The 19,599-nt window shown below is 39.4% G+C and overlaps 1 protein-coding gene and 1 long non-coding RNA gene across 2 annotated transcripts in view; one reads left to right on the top strand and one right to left on the bottom strand.

Moving 5' to 3' along the window:
* cpm (carboxypeptidase M) overlaps positions 1-19,599 on the top strand; it is a 379,572-nt gene that overhangs the window by 207,886 nt on the left and 152,087 nt on the right. The window lies entirely within an intron of this gene.
* On the bottom strand, positions 6,153-8,216 carry LOC127529573 (uncharacterized). The gene is made up of 2 exons (XR_007936195.1): positions 7,934-8,216; positions 6,153-6,361 (listed from the first exon to the last, which is right to left on the bottom strand). It is a non-coding gene; the product is annotated as an uncharacterized LOC127529573 (long non-coding RNA).

Raw genomic sequence — 19,599 nt, 5'->3', positions numbered from 1 at the left:
ACACCTTTGTTATCAGATAAAGTACAGAGCTGACCAATATTTTTGTTTGAGCCCCAGTTTAGCCATTTACTCAAGAATGCAGGTGAGAGGATGAACGTTTTGATGAATTTTTACATCCCTATTAAATCTGCTGTTTTAACAGGCCTTGTGTGCCACTTAAAGCCTAGTAAAATGGGCAACACCCACTTTGTCCTATACAGTGAAACCTCGGTTCACGACCATAATTCATTCCAAAACTCTGGTCGTAATCCGATTTGGTCGTGAACTGAACTAATTTCCCCCATAGGATTGTATGTAAATACAATTAATCCATTCCAGACCATACGAACTGCATGTAAATATATATATTTTTTAAGTTTTTAAGCACAAATATAGTTAAGTAAACCATAGAATGCACAGCGTAATAGTAAACTAAATGTAAAAACATTGAATAACACTGAGAAAACCTTGAACAACAGAGAAAACTAACACTGCAATAGTTTGCACTATAGCGCTACCAGCTGCTGGCTAAAAACACTTTTTTATAATGAATTTTAAGCACAGGGAAAAAAATAAACATTTGAAAAAATCCGAAATTTAATAAACCACCAAGAAAAGTAACATTAAGGGCGGCACGGTGGCACAGTGGGTAGCGCTGCTGCCTCGCAGTTGGGAGATCTGGGGACCCGGGTTCACTTCCCGGGTCCTCCCTGCGTGGAGTTTGCATGTTCTCCCCGTGTCTGCGTGGGTTTCCTCCGGGCACTCCGGTTTCCTCCCACAGTCCAAAGACATGCAGGTTAGGTGGATTGGCGATTCTAAATTGGCCCTAGTGTGTGCTTGGTGTGTGGGTGTGTTTGTGTGTGTCCTGCGGTGGGTTGGCACCCTGCCCGGGATTGGTTCCCTGCCTTGTGCCCTGTGTTGGCTGGGATTGGCTCCAGCGGACCCCCGTGACCCTGTGTTCGGATTCAGCGGGTTGGAAAATGGATGGATGGATGGAAAAGTAACATTGCAGCAATGCACGCTACGAATCGATCACTGTAAACAGAAGTGAAAACAAAAAGCCCAGTTCATTCTTTAACTGCCTTCCTACCTTATGCGTCCAGCTCTCTCTCTCACGCTGCCTGTGTGTGTGTGTCTCTCTCTCTCTTGCGCTGCCTGTGTGTGTGTCTCTCTCTCTCACGCTGCCAGTGTGTGTGTCTCTCTCTTGCGCTGCCTGTGTGTGTGTGTGTCTCTCTCTCGTGCTGCCTGTGTGTGTGTGTCTCTCTCTCTCGCACTGCCTGTGTGTGTGTCTCTCTCTCGAGCTGCCTGTGTGTGTGTGTCTCTCTCTCTCTCGCGCTGCCTGTGTGTGTGTCTCTCTCTCTCTTGCGCAGCCTGTGTGTGTGTGTGTGTGTCTCTCTCTCTCTCTCTCTCATGCTGCCTCCGTGTGTGTGTGTGTGTCTCTCTCGCACTGCCTGTGTGTGTGTGTGTGTCTCTCTCTCTCGCGCGCGTGTGTGTGTGTGTGTGTGTCTCTCTCTCTCTCTCTCTCTCATGTGTGTGTCGCGCTCTCTCGCTCCCTCTCTCTCTTGCTTGCTGCACAGGAAATGCACAGGGAGAGACTGAACATGTACAAACCGAAAGGGAAATTGGCTTGTTCGTATACCGAGTGTGTGGTCATGAATAGATGCAAAAGTTTGGTGAACTTTTTGGTCGTAAACCGATTTGTACGTGTTCTGAGACGTTTGTGAACCAAGGTTGCACTGTACTAGTAAAAAAAAAACCAAAATAGTAAAACTTCATTTTTGAATGAATAGTGACAGGCGGATGCATAATGGTCTTGTTACATATTCTTGATGGTGTTGGAGTTACACAGCTCCTTTTTGTATGTTTTTTTGTTACATTGTACTAATCCTTCAGGGGAAATTGGCACAATAACAGTTTATTTCTTGTGTAACCCAAATTCATACAAGGAATGCCTCAGTTGGCTTTAACTGGCTCTGTGTTTGTCAGCCCCCCAGCCCCCACTCTTTAAGAAGACAAGAAAAACTATCTAATCGCATAGTTTGATGTTATACATTTTTAATTACAGACTATGCTTTCTTTGGGTACGTCTGCTTTTAGGGTCATTGGCAGACACGTTTTTCTAGTGCATTACATAACATTAATGGCAGTGATGGGATTTGGCAAAACAACAAGTTGATAGTAAAGAGTTCATCCAGTTAACCTATCAAAAGTCACAAAAATTACATGTAAGAGAGTAGAACAGGAGACACTGCCGGATATTTTGTGATCGTTAATGGGAAACTGACAGATAATGCAACAGATGACAAGTTCACAAGGAAGGCATGTGTACAAGAGCTACTATATCACTAAGATTAAAATGACATGACCATATAAAAGTTGAGACTAAATTAACATCTGAATTGGAGCACATACATAAGGAGTTTCACGCAGTTAAAGCATTTGCAAACAGAAACTGGCTTTAAAATGAAAGTTGAGAAAATATTCCAACTCAAAGGCTAGTTAAGTTAAATATGTATAACTTAACAGACAAGGCTCGGAAGGAGCATGGTTTCAACAAATATTCATATGGATTATCCTTATGTACAAGAAAATAATAAAAAGGAAGGGCCAAAGGGCCAGACACTCACAGAAAGAATCTCAAGGCCATACAATACATCTAGTGAAAGGATTGAGAAATCAGAATATCATGGGTTTTTTTTAACAGTCGTCTGCAGGTTTTTGTTTTTTGCCAGTTCTTTAGGAATTTTCATTTTATTTCATCCAGTATCTTTATAAATAACATAGTAGTGTTATTAATAGAAGCTGAAAACCTTAAGAATATGTTGTAGCCATCCAACAGCTTTTCACGGAGGGTAGGGGCTGATTAAGAGCACAACTGATGTCACCATGTAGAACATTCCTTGTAGCAGCTTAGAGACTGTTCCTGCATGGAGTAGCGGGGAGATTCTTCTCTTGATTAATGAGTTAAGGAGCTGCTTCTGAGTGTGTCTTTTTAACCGAAATGTTGTTGGTTTGCAGCTGCTGACTGGTGGTTCCTCAAAATGCATTCCTGAACTGAAACATATGACATGGAGTTTCCAAGGCTATTGAAATCTATCTTGTAGATTGGTGGATTCTGCCATTCAGCATCCTATAATGGTGATTGATGCTTTGAATTAATAAAATTTGTCATATTTATTGCAAAAGGCAATGTAATACATTGGGCAAAGAATGTTCTGTTCTTTGAACTTTGAATGAAGCATGTTATCAAGTCATTATTTAAAAGGTTGTAATCATAATAAAATATCACACAGAAAGTCACATAGAAGATAAGATTCGGGAAATCTGTGATAATCTAATCTTTCAGATTTCAGCCCAGCCCAGAGATATGAAATTCTACTTCTTGTTCCTAATAGGATTCCTAAAACTGTGACGTTGCATCAATAGAGTAAGTTGAAAGACTGATTTTGGTGTCCAGGAAGTTATGTTCCTTTTAAAGATTGAAAATAATCCCTACCTGAAGTTTTGGTTCTGCATGGTAAGTAGTTGAAAGTGAAACATTAGAGAACAGTAAAAGAAATGCTAACTGCTGATATCTGCATACACACCAAATGGCCTATATACCCACTCAACCAATAACAGATCACACATTATTTGAACTTGATTACTCAGTGTAGTTTGTTATGATGGATTTAATTAATGATTACTGGTAGGTGACGAATAAAATTTGCCATTGGAACACTATATTCCCTAGAACACATGTTTAATGTTTTAACTTTTGGACTGTGTAATGTTTCAAGTAATGTTTGGAAATTGAATGTGCTTTTGTTCACTACCTAACTTTGATCACTATTGTTTTTAGCCACATTTTCCAAGCCAAACACATTTGGCATGTGGGAGCAATGCTGGCAATACTAAAAGAACAGATAAAAATCAAACCTGTTAAATATTGGTTGTTTTCAGGGTACGCTGTTTATTTTGGACATGTTATTTTAGCTGAAAGTGTGACCACACATACTAAGAAGACCAAGAGAGTATGAACTTACCTAACCTTCTGAAATGTCATTGAAATATGTGTTTTAATGGGACTGGCCTCTTATTTTTAGAAACTTACTTCTGGTTTCAAAGTATTTGAAAATTAGAACATTAAAAAGGTTTAGACGAGAACAGGTCATTCAGCCCAACAAAGCTCACCAGTCCCATCCACTTAATTCCCCCAAAATAACATCAAGTCAAGTTTTGAAAGTCCCTAATGTCCTACTGTCCCATACTACTTGGTAGTTTATTCCATGTGTTTTTGGTTTTATGTGTGAAGAAAAACTAATGTTGGTGCGCCCACTGATCCCTTAACAAGTTATAAACTGTGTCTCAGTGTTCTTGATGAACTAATCATTTTTAATAAAATCCCTGTGTGTGTCCATATGTCCGTGTGTGTGTGTCTTCTGGTGAAGTGCACATGTGCAGGGCACTCTTTAATAAAGGACATCATTGCTGGGGAGAGTGCTGATTGGGTACTCGCGGCTGCGCACATAAAATCCGTTGCTGGGGAGACGCCACATATACAATAATCAGCTGCACGCCACCACAGATTAAAATACTTGCTGGGGAACTGCACAGTACTTGTTGGAGAGACGCCACAGCCACGATTATCAGCTGCACGCCACACATTACATCAGTTCCTGGGGAGACTCTGCTGGTTGCCCACTGTTGTGACAGAAAATTAAACGCATATTACAGACAAGGCGGAAGTACAGGGAAGGGTGGAATGAGTGGCAGAGTCACCGGCCTCTAGCAGATGCTTCAAAGGCCGTCTGATGCGTCACACAAGACAGAGAGGGCGGGACCTATAAAATATCGCGCGGCTGATCCAATCGGATTTCGGTAAATGAGGTAACACCTAAAGCATAAGGCACGAAAAATCCAATCGGGTACTGAGACGCGGAGACTAGCTTCCCCAAAGAGGTGGGATTAGTGTTTGTTGTTGTGCAAATGTTCACTCTGAGGATGTCAGATTTGCAATTAAGAAGCTTGGCCCGGTAAAGTGTAAAGTGTCAGTCATTGAAGGGGTTTTCCTAAATATATGAATTTTCATGATATTACAATAGGATGACTTTTAAAAGTAGATTTATTTTCGCGCACATAAAATCCGTTGCTGGGGAGATGCCACACATACAATAATCAGCTGCACGCCAGCACAGATTAAAATACTTGCTGGGGAACTGCACAGTACTTGCTGGAGAGACACATCAATCAACAGCCACAGTGGAGAGGATAAATGTAATATTAATTATACTTACTGTATTGTCATATACGTTTCTGTTTTATTTTTATTATTATTTTACTTTAGGCTTCTTGCAAAAATATTTTTGACAAAAAAAAATTAAGACAAGAAACAGAATGAGGTCAAGGTCCCTTGCCATTTAATATAGACTGTTCCTACTAATGTTTATGCACTACTGTTCTAGCGCCCGTTAATGTCTAGTTTTAAAATAACAGTCTCGATCCACCATAATAAATACTTTCATAATTTTATACACTTCAATCATATCACCTCTTAATATTTTGCTTAAGCTGAAAAGGCTCAGATGTTTTAATCTTTCTTCATAATTCATCCCATGTAGCCCTGGAATCAAACTAGTTACTCTTGGGTGGAATGTTCCAGCTCTGCTGTATCTTTTTTTGTAGCTCAGAGACCAAAACTACGCACAGTACTCCAGATGAGGCCTCACCAGTGTGTCATAAAGCTTCAGCATAACCTCCTTGGACTTGTAATCTACACATTTTGCTATATAACCTAACATTCTTTTGGTCTTCTTAATAGCTTCTGAACACTGTTTGGTAGTTGATAGTGTAGAGTTCACTACGACTCCTAAGTCATAAGCTGTACTTTCAATTGTCACACCTCCCATTCCATATTCAAATCTATTTTTTTAATCATTTTAACATTTTTTAACATTTCAACTTGTAATATTTTACATTTACTTACATTACATTTCATCTGCCACAAGTCTACCCAGGCCTGTATGCTGTCCAAATCCCTCTGTAATGATTCAACAGATTCTAAATGATCTGCCAATCCACCTAGCTTGGTATTATCCTATATATATTAAAAACAGCAGCGGCCCTAGCACTGACCACTGTGTGACACCATACTTAACATCAACCAATTCTGATGTAAGAATAAAGAACAAAAAGAAATTGTAAAGAGTGTAATTGGTGGACAAAACAACAAAACAAATAACACACAATTCAAGCAGAATGTCTTTTCAGACTTGAATCTTCTGCTGATTGCCTCCAGACGGCAGTGGAGGAGATTATGGGGCTGAGCAAGTGGAAGAGGTGGGTCCAGGAGGACAGAAACTAGAAGTGATGTCAAAGGCCTTTCAGCCATCAATCTTCTGATCTGCAGAAGGAGGAAGAGGAGAGGTAGTCAGATACAGTGCCACCCCGTGGCTTGGAGTAAAATTACCATCAGATGAGCTCTGAAGTTGTTCTCCAAGCATATGCATGTAACACTGATAAAGTTCCTCACACCATCACCCTCTGCTTCCTGCATCTGAGTCAGTTCTTCACCCATCTACACACCACACCTGAATTCCCACTTCTTTTAGTTTGATGCCCAACTCCTCATGTGACACCTCATCAAATGCTTTCTGAAAGTCAACATAAATAATACTCAGTGCACCACTTTGATCGTATTCTTTTATTGCTTCCTTATAGAATTCCAACATGTTAGTAAAACGTAACCTCCCTCTTCTGATCCCATGCCGACAGTGCATTGAAATTACTTTGTGCATTGGGGGGGGGGGGGGTCCAGAGCACGCTTCTGATTTCAGGTGGTCTCCCTTGAATAAGGTAAGAGTATTGCAATCCATTTTTAAAACATTTGCACAACCACTTGTGGTCATCTTAGTTCTGACATTTCCAGATCTCACAAATATATTTTTCTTTGATACTTGCCTTAGTGATAAAGGAGTAGGGTGCAACATATATAATCAGTAATTAGTACAGGACTGTACTTAATATTTTAAATAATTATACAAAAATATAAATGATTTCTTATACAGAAGCAGGGTCATCTAAAGGGGTGGCTGTGTTAGTTATGACACATTCTGCAATATTTTAGCTTGAAACTGATGAAGTAGAAATCTGGAATTGGCGTACCTCCAGTTTTGAAAAAAAAAGATATATTTTCCAATTAATTTAAAAATTCAGTGTGAATGGGTTATTAAAATATTCAACCATGCCTGTATTTACTGTATATTTTTATGCATCTGTAAACAGGGATTGCAGATTGCAAAGTGCGGTGACCAGGGGGGTTCCAGGCACAGGGCCTCCCAAACTGCAGAGCACTAGTCAACTTTATGATTCCCCCACTCCACCTCAAGTCAGTGCTGAAGTATTTTAGTTTGTACTGACAATATGAAACACTGTATGAGTAGGAGGAAAGGCTGCTTTGAAATGCAATCATCCATAGTCAAATGTGAAAACAACATACAGCTGAAGTTCAAGCGCAAAAATCTTTTCTATAATTAGGAACTTGCTGGAACAGTCTGACTTCAAACAAAACTGTGTATAGGAAGTACTGTCTATTATTAGATTAACTTTGAAAATAATATTTGACTATGATGATAAAAAGGAGCTACTGCCATATCCTGCTATCTGAGTCCATGTCTCCTTAACTATGGTCTATTATCTTGTTTGAAGTCAGTGAATGGTTCAGCTTTTGAACCTTTTCTCTGAATCATGGTACCCAAACACAGCTGAAGAGCCAAAACCCCAGCCACAGACAAGAAAGTTGACCATCATTCTGTTGTGCCACAGATTCTTGTGCTGCCTTCACAATTGTTTCTTTCATGGAGCTAAATCAAGCCAAGTGCTTTCTTTTGTAATGTTCAACTTCTTTGTTCTGAAGTAAGGGGTGTGTTTTGGGGCTAGCATTAAACTGCAGGAACCGCCTGTAATTCATGCTTACTTGGCTGGAAGGCCCCAGTGGCAAGAAGGCAAGAAAAGTGTCAGGGTCTCCTTTGCCTTAGGTACACTGGCATCCAGGCTGGGTTGAACCAAGCAACATTACCCAAACAGCAGGCCAGTGTGATGGAAGAAAAGGAGGAGTAATCAATTAATCACAAAAACCACCAACATTATGCCAAACCAGCTACAAGTTTATACAGATGACACCAACTAATTGTTTGATAAAAAGATTTTTGATGAGTGACCTGGCTGTTCCCTAATTTGTATTTAGAAGAAAAGAAGGAGACAAGCTGCCAGGGTTACATGCTCCCCCAAAACTTTAGATGGCAGCATCCCTTGACAGCCCTACCAGTATGGACACCTACAAGGCATGCTGGGAACTGTAGTTCCATGGTGCAGTTTTTTTTGTCTTCTGTTGGTATCAACTGGGGTGCTGCAGGTACATTGTGCTTGCCCATATGTTTAAGAAACCAGTTACAGATCCTTTGTCAAATAAATTATTATTTCAACCTGCAACTTATGTCTGTGGAGTTGTGTTTGGGGTGCTGCAATGCCCCCCCTACAGGTCACACACCTATTTTGAGAAACTGCATGGCCTCTGAAAAATATGACGGGTTATGTACTCTTATACAAGCATGATAATCCAAGTGAATTGTGGCTACTTAGTCATCAGATGAGTAAGTCATAAATACATTACTTAGCAACCTGTAATTATATTCAGTCTATGTGCTTAATGTGTTCCTCTCACATGACATACTGCTTATTTTTTTTTTTTTTTTTGTCTACTGGTCACAATTTTAAAGAAAATTGCAGGGTGGCTAGAGTAGATGTTAATCTTTCAGCTTGTTGTCATCTGCTGACATACTGTCCTGACATCATATAGAGAGCAAAGTCACAAGTTTAGAGTTAATGCCTTTAAGTTTTACAGTTTTCCTAAAACTTTGATGTATGATCTGTAGGCCTTGGGTTCTACCAACTTTGGGTAGGTCTGAATTCTCTCAAGTTATATTTGTGAAGAAACATGTGTTTGGATGCACATATGTCACCTACCATCTTCTTTTCTTTCTTTCAGTATTTCTCTGTTGCCTCAAATCTTGCTTTTTTAAGACCTGTCTGTGCTTCCGCTTAGACCTCCTGAACTCAAGTTAGTTTGCCTGGATACCCCGGCAGCCAAATGAATTATTGCCCCTCACTGGAAGGCATCTGAGCACATTACTGTAGACAACTGGGAGTCCTTCTTCTACAGTTTAATACATCTTAAATCTCTGCAACGTGGATTAATGGTGCCTCCAGCAATGCATTTGAAACTTGATCTGCTGCTGCTCAATTGTGCAAATCTTGGTTTGCTGTAAAATCTTGACTCTGTCAACTATTGCTTGTAATTGTTTTAGGTTTTGCTGTTGTGACTTAGTTATGATTCTTTTAACTCCCCTCTTCACTCCTCTGGTGACTGGATTCTCACAGAATATTTTACCCTTTTGCTCAGGCTTATACAATTATTTATTGTTTATCATCTGACATTTTATCTTTATTTAATAAGAAGTTAATTACAAAAAAAAGAGGAACCTCTGCCACTGAAATGTCAAGATTTTTTTTTAAAGTTCTTGATGGTCATGGTGGCATACAGTGAAACTGCCAATGTTATTTTAACTCTGCTGCTTCACAGTAAGGAGACCAGAGCTCACATCCCAAGTCCTCCCAGCATGGAGTTTGCAAGTTTTCTCCAAGTGTTTGCGAGTTTCCTCCGGGTGCTCCAACTTCCTCCCACTGTCCAAAGACATACAAGTTGGGTGAATTGGCCACACTAAATTGTCCCTAGAGTGTGTTTGGCGTGTGTGCATGTGGACTGGCATCCTATGCAGGGCTTCTTCTTGTCTTGTACCCTTTGCCATACCCTATAACCCTGGTCTGGATTGAATGGGTTCAAAAATGACATGACATATCAACTCTAATTATGTTGAAATAACTTAAAAGTTTACATATGGAAACATGTTTTTATATACACACTTCAAGTTTTAATTTAACAATGGGAATTGTGCTGTACTTTGAGAACAGAGAGAGAAAGGATAGGAGCACACACTGACACAGCGCATGACAAACCAACTCAGGATCCAGATTAGGGCCTGAGTGCAGCCATGCAACAGGTCACACCTCAGCACCAATCTAGTTCAGATGGAGTGGAACAGTGTGAGGTTTTTTATGGTGGCTGTAGTGCGAAATTCTGCCACCAACCCACAGGTTTTTGGTGGGCGTACTTGCAGGGCTGGATGCAGATTAATGTCATACCCAGGATGAAGCAATTGCAGGTTAAGGGCCTTGCTCAAGGGCCCAACAGAGTAGAGTCACATTGGGCGTTTATGGGATTTGAACTGGCAACCTTCTGCTAACCAGTGCAGATCCCGACCTCAAAGCCACCACTCCACCTTGTACATTGAGAAGACTGGTTTAATATTTTGTTATACAAAACCAAAGAACAATTAATATTTGTTAAGTATTTGTACTGTTTGATTTTATTTCATGTTTAGTTTACATTCATTTATCAGAAGATTTTCTAAGGCTTTTTAATATCCTATATTTAAATCCTTTCTTGTTTTGTGGTTTTGATTTGATTTTAATGTAGTTTGTTTTCTTCTAATATATTTTACCTTTTATATAATTTAATAATAATATAATTTTAATATACCTTTTCTTTAAATATTTCTTGAAGGTAATCGAGAAATATTACAATATTTTTGAACTCAAGATAAAATTGAGTAAAATATATTATTTTGAACAAACACTATTGCTTGATCCCCTAAATGTGATACAAGTTTGGTAACAACAACCTTTGGAACCACCAGGACTCTTTCTACAGATGGCCATCCAGTCAAACTGAGTAACCAGGCAAGATGTGCCTTGGTCAGAGAGGTGACCAAAACCCAGTGGTCATTCTAAGAGAGCTTCACAAGTCCCAGGCTGAGTTAGAATCATCTCAGCGGCACTCCATCAATCAGGCATTTATAGAAGACTGGCTAGCTACTGTAACATAAGTTTATATGTCACTGTCCTCTGTACAAAAATATTTTATAAATCTACTTTTCCTTCTACTCACATCCACGGTGGACACAGATTTAGCACAGAGGCCCATCATTTAGAACTGCTAGGCAAGCATTAGAAGACAAAACAGGGACAACTGTGAAATGGCCATTGTATACTATTTCTGTGTGTCAGAGTCAGCATGACATTGGATCTTCTTTTCCTTGTTTGGAATGGTATGATTCACCTAAGTGGGGGCCGGCACATGGAGAAAGCGTTTAAAGCCTTGGAACATTGCCCAGCACACCTTTGAAGCCAACAGATGGATGGGAGATACCATCATCCGATCCTGAAAATCCTTCCAACACAGAGACAAAAATGGCAGACTCTATACATCGGGCCCCCACTCCCGAAGGTCTTGTCATGGCTTCCTTTGTCTGTTATGCCGCGTAAATCGTCATTAAAGATTTCTTACCACCGTATCACCAAGAGAGGGGTATCGCCTTTTTATATTACCGGTATATATATATATAGTTTTGGGTTATGTAACACGCCGCAATTAAAAAAGAACTCATTCCAACATGGGAGCTAGCGCCCCCTGCTGGATACAGCTGCTCTTGACTAAAATGCATATGATGGCATTTAAAGGACTCTGAGATTGTAAGAAGAAAGATTCTCTTGTCTGATGAGGCAAAAGCTGAACTCAATTATAAAAAAAATACAGTAAATGACTATAAAAAGAGAAGCTTCTTGATCACAAAGTATTGTATTATCTTGAGATAGAGCTGAGTAAAAGGTAAAATATGAAAGAATATGTAATCTTTTTAATATACTGAAGATTAAAGGGAACAGTAACAACACTTTTTTTTGTCCAGTGTTTTTAATCTTCCTTTCTCCTGAAAAGAGACGCAACCTTCCCTTTCTTTGGAGACACTACTATGTTTCATAAATTCATGGTAGAACATCCATTGATTGATTTTCAAACTCATTCAGTTCAATTTAAGGTCACAGACAGATTGGAGAATCTGATTAAATGTATTTACAGTACATTAGAAATCTACATTGACAAATCATCTGTTCTTAAACTGTTACTAGTCAACACTTTGATATTTCCTCATGTAGTTGTCTCATTCACATTTCCACACACGCACAACTCATTTTCATTACAAATGACAAATACATTCTGCTGTGCAAAACGGATTAAAAAAATGTGCTTGCCTCGCCTACATTATTACTTCCTTATATAGAAAATGACAAGTACGCAAAGGTAATTACCCGTATAATATCCGCATGCAAGGAATTAACTTTCTAGAAAGTTGATTCAGTTCATATGTCCAGATGAACTGAATCAACTTTCTAGAATTTCCTTACCTGGATTATTGAGCATGCATCGAGACAAGGAATTAATCTTGTTTCTTTGGAATCTATTTTCATTATTTAAGGTTAGAGACTTGGAGGATGGGGGGCGGTGGCTTTTGTCACTGGTGGGCATTAGGAAAGTAACATTTCCTTCCAGTAGATCTGTCTGACTCTAGAAACTGGCGCCTCTCAAATCCTGCCTATTTTCATTATTAATTACAGAAATAGTTTTCCTTTTTTTTTTTTCTTTTCTTGAATGTTGTACCTTACAGAGAGCCATAATAAGGGGAATAGGGAAAAAGTGACAAAATGTTTTGAAATGTAAGGTTTCAAAATCTCTTAAATGTCATCATTGGGTCACTAGCCTAGTCTATAATTTCCACAGTGCCTTTAATACCAGACAGGTTCAAAGGACCGTTCCCTTAACCTCTTTAGACGATGGCAACACTGATTACAGAAAAGCAGCAGTGTTATTAGAGAAGCTGTGAGGAAGCCTGTGGTTAAAACTGTAGTAAAAAGCAAATTCCACAAGAAAGCCCTGCAGAAATTGTGTCACGAGCCCTTTCAGAAACATAAAGACCCTTTGGAAAGAATTAAAAGGCATTCCGTCCCATCTTAGTGGTGCCAGGCACTACCCAAGCTCCTTTCACTGCTGAATGTATCACCTTTTAAAATGCTCACAGAATGACCTGCTGATCTGACATGGCCTTCAAATAAAAAACCTATGAGGCAGGATTTCCCATTTCGTAAAGCATATGCATGCAGAGTCTGCACCTCACATCTAATGGAGAAAAACATCAGAAAGTGAGATATACTTTGCTGCATGAGGTCTACAAACCTTTAAAAGCATTTAAAAAAATAAACTTAGGAATCTCTCTCTCCTGCACCTATGGCCTGGTAAAGCATGTGGGCAGTGAAAGAGACAAGATAATTATTCACCACCAAACAATTCAGTTTTAGTGCAATGGGAAGCCAGAGCGAATCTCAGTAGCATCACGTGCAGGGCAGGAACCAACCTTGAATTGCCACATCACCTTATCTGTGATCATACAGGATGAAGAAGGAAAATGACGAGGCATAGGGAAAGCATTAAACTCCTCACAGACAGTGACCAAGTAGATAGTTGAACTTAGAGCTCATGTTGGAGGCACCTTACAACCCAGGGTATCAACACATTTCTTAAAATATGGGTCAAAATAATAATGATTTTATTTTTTGTTGAAATTTCCTACAGTATTTTAATAGCCATAATCCCAAAATAATAATTATAAATTCAAGCAATTGATCCAAACTATAGTTGCCCCATCCTTTCTCATTTCCTAAACACTATACCACTCATATGAGGATTATTAAAATTAAAAAGGAAAGGCAATTTAAAAATTACATGGAAACCGCAATTGATAGAAACTGAACCAATATAACAAGTGCTTTGCTGTTAGTCTAGTTGAAGTCAGGGTCAAATGAAAATGGGCACTCCACCCCAGGAGCAGCAGAATCGCACCACTGTTGAAAAATTCTCTGTGGTGAGAATTTTCTTTGGGCAGAGGGAGTGATGCCTACTGAAATTCATCAAAGGATGTTGGATTGTGCAGATCAGTAAAATGCTTTCATACCCATCTTGCCCAAACTCTACCGTACCCCAAGTCATCACATCACATTGCTGATATCCAAATGTTCAATCACAGAGGACAATGTAATTTGTCTGTGTTCTCGGACAAAGGCATTCGCCATGCCGACATGGGCTTGTGTATGCAATGTTGATGGTCGACCAGATCAAACTTTGTTGGTTACACTTGTTCTTCCTGTAATTCAGCACTCTTACACAAATTCAGTTATCTATAAGAATGACTTTTTATCTCTATTCTGTGATCATATGCTGACACCTTAGTAAAGGGAACTTTCTCTTAGTAGACTGCTGTAACAGGGTGCCCCCTGTCAATAAAGAGAAATTAAAGACACATTGAACAAGTTTCCTCCTGCCTGGTTCCTGACTCAAAGAGATCCTAGTTGAGGACAACATTTCTTTCTTTCTAACTAGGGGGATTTGCCCATGCTCGCTTCACTCCCCAACCCCCTGGCTGGCACATAGCGCCAGCCACTTTGCATCTCTGCCACTCGCGTATGTGGATTTCACTTTCACCAAACAACAAATCTTTTAATTCTCGCAGATATGCCTCTTCATTGGGAAGAAACACTACTTTTCCCTGATGGCAACATAAATTAGATTATCTACAAGTCTCCAACTTAAAGTTTAAATCTGAACAATATATTTGATCTCTTTTTGCTGTTCCGTTATTTCACAGAGTAATAATTTCCATTTGTTTGCGCTAATGCGATCATTAATATCATTTTTTTGAGACTTTCGAATTTTAGTACTTGCATTATCTCTAACCTGCTTGGCATGTGTATCGCGCCAATGTTTTTGAATTCTTTACGACATTCTGCTTTGTCATCTACTCTTTGTCTTTTATTTCTAGCCCCAGGTGAGGTTAAATCTCTTAGCACAAAGTCTCGTCCCACGGGACGTGAAAGTATCTCTCTGAAAAAGTCACATCTCGTTCCAGGCTGAATAGTCTTGTATCGTCCCAGGATTTTTTTATATAATAGAGAGATTTAATTTCTTTCACAATCAATTTGCTTTTTATTTCAGAAGTAGTCATCTCAATTTGTAGAGAGTCATGTTGACCATACATACTACAACATTTTCCTAATTAGAAGACAATTCCTGCAGTGATGGGCACACAATAATAATATGACATACAGTGCATCCGGAAAGTATTCACAGCGCATCACTTTTTCCACCTTTTGTTATGTTACAGCCTTATTCCAAAATGGATTAAATTCATTTTTTTCCTCAGAATTCTGCACACAACACCCCATAATGACAACATGAAAAAAGTTTACTTGAGGTTTTTGCAAATTTATTAAAAATAAAAAAACTGAGAAATCACATGTACATAAGTATTCACAGCCTTTGCTCAATACTTTGTCGATGCGCCTTTGGCAGCAATTACAGCCTCAAGTTTTGTTGAATATGATGCCACAAGCTTGGCACACATATCCTTGGCCAGTTTCGCCCATTCCTCTTTGCAGCACCTCTCAAGCTGCTTCAGGTTGGATGGGAAGCGTCGGTGCACAGCCATTTTAAGATCTCTCCAGAGATGTTCAATCGGATTCAAGTCTGGGCTCTGGCTGGGCCACTCAAGGACATTCACAGAGTTGTCCTGAAGCCCATCCATCCATTTTCCAACCCGCTGAATTCGAACACAGGGTCACGGGGTGTCCTGAAGCCACTCCTTTGATATCTTGGCTGTGTGCTTAGAGTTGTTGTCCTGCTGAAAGATGAACCGTCGCCCCAGTCTGAGGTCAAGAGCGCTCTGGAGCAGGTTTTCATCCAGGATGTCTCTGTACATTGCTGCAGTCATCTTTCCCTTTATCCTGACTAGTCTCCCAGTTCCTGCTGCTGAAAAACATCCCCACAGCATGATGCTGCCACCACCATGCTTCACTGTAGGGATGGTGCCAGGTTTCCTCCAAACGTGATGCCTGGCATTCACACCAAAGAGTTCAATCTTTGTCTCATCAGACCAGAGAATTTTCTTTCTCATGGTCTGAGAGTCCTTCAGGTGCCTTTTGGCAAACTCCAGGCGGGCTGCCATGTGCCTTTTGCTAAGGAGTGGCTTCCGTCTGGCCACTCTACCATACAGGCCTGATTGGTGGATTGCTGCAGAGATGGTTGTCCTTCTGGAAGGTTCTCCTCTCTCCACAGAGGACCTCTGGAGCTCTGACAGAGTGACCATTGGGTTCTTGGTCACCTCCCTGATTAAGGCCCTTCTCCCCCGATCGCTCTGTTTAGATGGCCAGCCAGCTCTAGGAAGAGTCCTGGTGGTTTCGAACTTCTTCCATTTACGGATGATGGAGGCCACTGTGCTCATTGGGACCTTCAAAGCAGCAGAAATTTTTCTGTAACCTTCCCCAGATATATGCCTCGAGACAATCCTGTCTCAGAGGTCTACAGACAATTCCTTTGACTTCATGCTTGGTTTGTGCTCTGACATGAACTGTCAACTGTGGGACCTTATATAGACAGGTGTGTGCCTTTCCAAATCATGTCCAGTCAACTGAATTTACCACAGGTGGACTCCAATTAAGCTGCAGAAACATCTCAAGGATGATCAGGGGAAACAGGATGCACCTGAGCTCAATTTCGAGCTTCACGGCAACGGCTGTGAATACTTATGTACATGTGCTTTCTCCATTTTTTTATTTTTAATAAATTTGCAAAAACCTCAAGTAAACTTTTTTCACATTGTCATTATGGGGTGTTGTGTGTAGAATTCTGAGGAAAAAAATTAATTTAATCCATTTTGGAATAAGGCTGTAACATAACAAAATGTGGAAAAAGTGATGCGCTGTGAATACTTTCCGGATGCACTGTATTTCAATTTTCAATCTGCTGAATTAAAAATATTGATTAATATACAGTGGAACCTCGGTTCACGACCATAATTCGTTCCAAAACTCTGGTCGTAACCCGATTTGGTCGTGAACCGAAGTAATTTCCCCCCATAGGATTGTATGTAAATACAATTAATCCGTTCCAGACCGTATGAACTGTATGTAAATATATTTTTATTAAAGATTTTTAAGCACAAATATAGTTAATTCAACCATAGAATGTACAGCATAATAGTAAACTAAATGTAAAAACATTGAATAACACTGAGAAAACCTTGAACAACAGAGAAAACTAACACTGCAAGAGTTTGTGCTATAGCGCTACGAACCGTTCGCTAAAAACATTTTTTTTTAATGAGTTTTAAGCACAGGGAAAAAATGAACATTAGAAAAATTCGTAATTTAATAAACCACCAAGAAAAGTAACATTGCAACAATGCATGCTACGAACCAATCGCTGTAAACAGAAGTGAAGTGGAGGTTAAAATCCAATAGAAAAAAGTCTTCATTAAATACAACAAGGTTAAAACAATGCTGGAATCTGTCTCTTTAAAAACAAGCCCTTATGCGGCCAGCCCTCTCTCTCTCTCTCTCTCTCTCGCATGTGTGTGTGTCTCTCTCTCTCGCGCGTGCGTGTATGTGTCTCTCTCTCTCGCACGCATGTGCATGTCTCTCTCGCTGGCTGCACAGGGAGAGACTGAACATGTGTGGAAATCTTCAGCACACACAAACCGAAAGGGAAAATGGCTTGTTCGTATACCGAGTGTGTGGTCATGAACAGATGCAAAAGTTTGGCGAACTTTTTGGTTGTAAACCGATTTGTACGTGTTCCGAGACGTTCGTGAACCGAGGTTCCACTGTATACTGTATTTTACATTTCTAGAAAAATGTGTCTTTTTTGTGATCCCTAAATTCTTTCTCTCTTAGTCTTATACATATATTTTTTTAACACTTCTGCTTTAGGCTGAACACACATGGGTGCAAAGAGTACAAGGTTACCTCTTGGAAATTGCAATTTGCACAATTACAAACTTCAGCTATCCAACTAAGATGAAGCAAAGAAGAAAATATTCACTGAATCAACTTCACTACAATAAAGCCGGTGGCATCTATAAACATTGATGAAAACAAGACAAAGCCTATTCTGCCATTATGAACAATGCTGCACATCCTCTCTGTGACACACTTACACTGAGCACTTTCAGCCAACAAATCATTCAGCAGAAGTGTGTCAAGAAACACTAATGGTGCTCTTTATACCAACAGCAATACATCTGCATAATGTAAGACCATGACTGCCAAGTCAGAAGTTTTACTTTCTTTTTAATTTTCTTCCTTTATAGTCATTCTGGTGTATGTTAAGATAATAGTGCGTATGTATATCTATTTATTTAACGCACTTCTATAAAAAGGCAAATTTTCCCCTGAGGACAAATAAAGTATAATTCATTTACTATCTGTCTAAAGTCAGAAACATTCAATTTCCTTTCCCTTTATGAATAAACCCAAAAAATAAGTTATTTTACCTTTTCTTCATGCCAGCTTGTTCAATTTGGGGAGGAGGTTAGAGAATTCAGTGTACTGTGCTGTTATGTTATCACAGGGCAATAACTTGCCTTGTTAAAGACCACTGGCCTGCATGTATAGACTACACAGGACAGCAGGCTAAGGCACATCATTGGCGTCCTTATGGCACAGAACCATCATTACAATAGTCCTGTGACACCACAAGACTACAGTTAGTTCTACTATGAAGAACTGTGACGTTTTCTCCTTCATTCAAAAAAATAATTTGTAATGTTTGCTAATAATAAGAACCAAACCAGATCCAAAGCAGAAGCAAAGAAAAATGTGTAGATGCAATATTGTATGAAACTGAAAGAAATTATTTCTGGTTTTATTTCTAATTGTTATTGGAAGCTTATTCCCAACACTCAGCAAAATTATTGTGTGACTTTGAAGGATATTCCCTGCTTATGGCCGGTATTATCATGCAGGCATGTGTTTTGTTCATCTGGCAATGGCTAGTAAGCAAGAAATTCAGCCCGCACACAACCTTCAATAAATTGACAAAGATTGACAAGATAAACATTATATGTTTATTTTTCCATGTGCTGATGGGTAAATTTAGCCAGCGACTATCCGAGCAGCACTGGGCATACATGGACAGTAATCCAGTCATTTACAGGACTAAATTTGCATACCTAAGCAGAAAGAAGTTTCCTGCATGCAATCTACTGTAGTGAAAAAAACTCTAAAGTATCTATTTACTATTGTTCTAGTTTTTTACTATAGATACTTTTTTGAAGCAGTGTGATCTGGTGACACACATGGAGCCAGGAGAGAGATGCTGTCAGAAGGAGCAGTGCCATCTTGAGAAGCCACACAGATTCTGTGTTTGAGCGTGTGTGTGCATGAGTGAGTGACAGAGAGAGAGTTTCAGTATCATTACTGTCAAATGTAATAAAAGTCATACCTTCCTTATATAGTAACATTCAGACATCCTGCCCTTCCCAATCCTGATTGTGTGATATAAAATTACAATATAACTTGTAATGTAAATCATCTTACATTAACACAAAACTTTGAAATTTTGAAAAAGTATACAAGTTCTGTTAACAATGTTGAAATAACAGAATTTTTTGGTTTGTCTGCTTATTGATTGCTTACAACCACTTTCTTAAAGAAGTTAGAAAATGTATGCACGATGTAATAATATTCCAATGTCCAGTATTGGGTTAACTGTTTTGAAAGACATGCAGGGCAGATGGTGCCAATGCTGAACTGGCCCCCAATGTGTGTGTTCACCCTGTGATGGACTGGCACCCTGAACAG

Source organism: Erpetoichthys calabaricus, chromosome 1 (genome assembly GCF_900747795.2).
Source record: "Erpetoichthys calabaricus chromosome 1, fErpCal1.3, whole genome shotgun sequence".
NCBI classification, from domain to species: Eukaryota; Metazoa; Chordata; class Cladistia; order Polypteriformes; family Polypteridae; genus Erpetoichthys; species Erpetoichthys calabaricus.
Note: the sequence above shows the minus strand (reverse complement) of the source record. Positions and strands in the feature narration are given on the sequence as shown.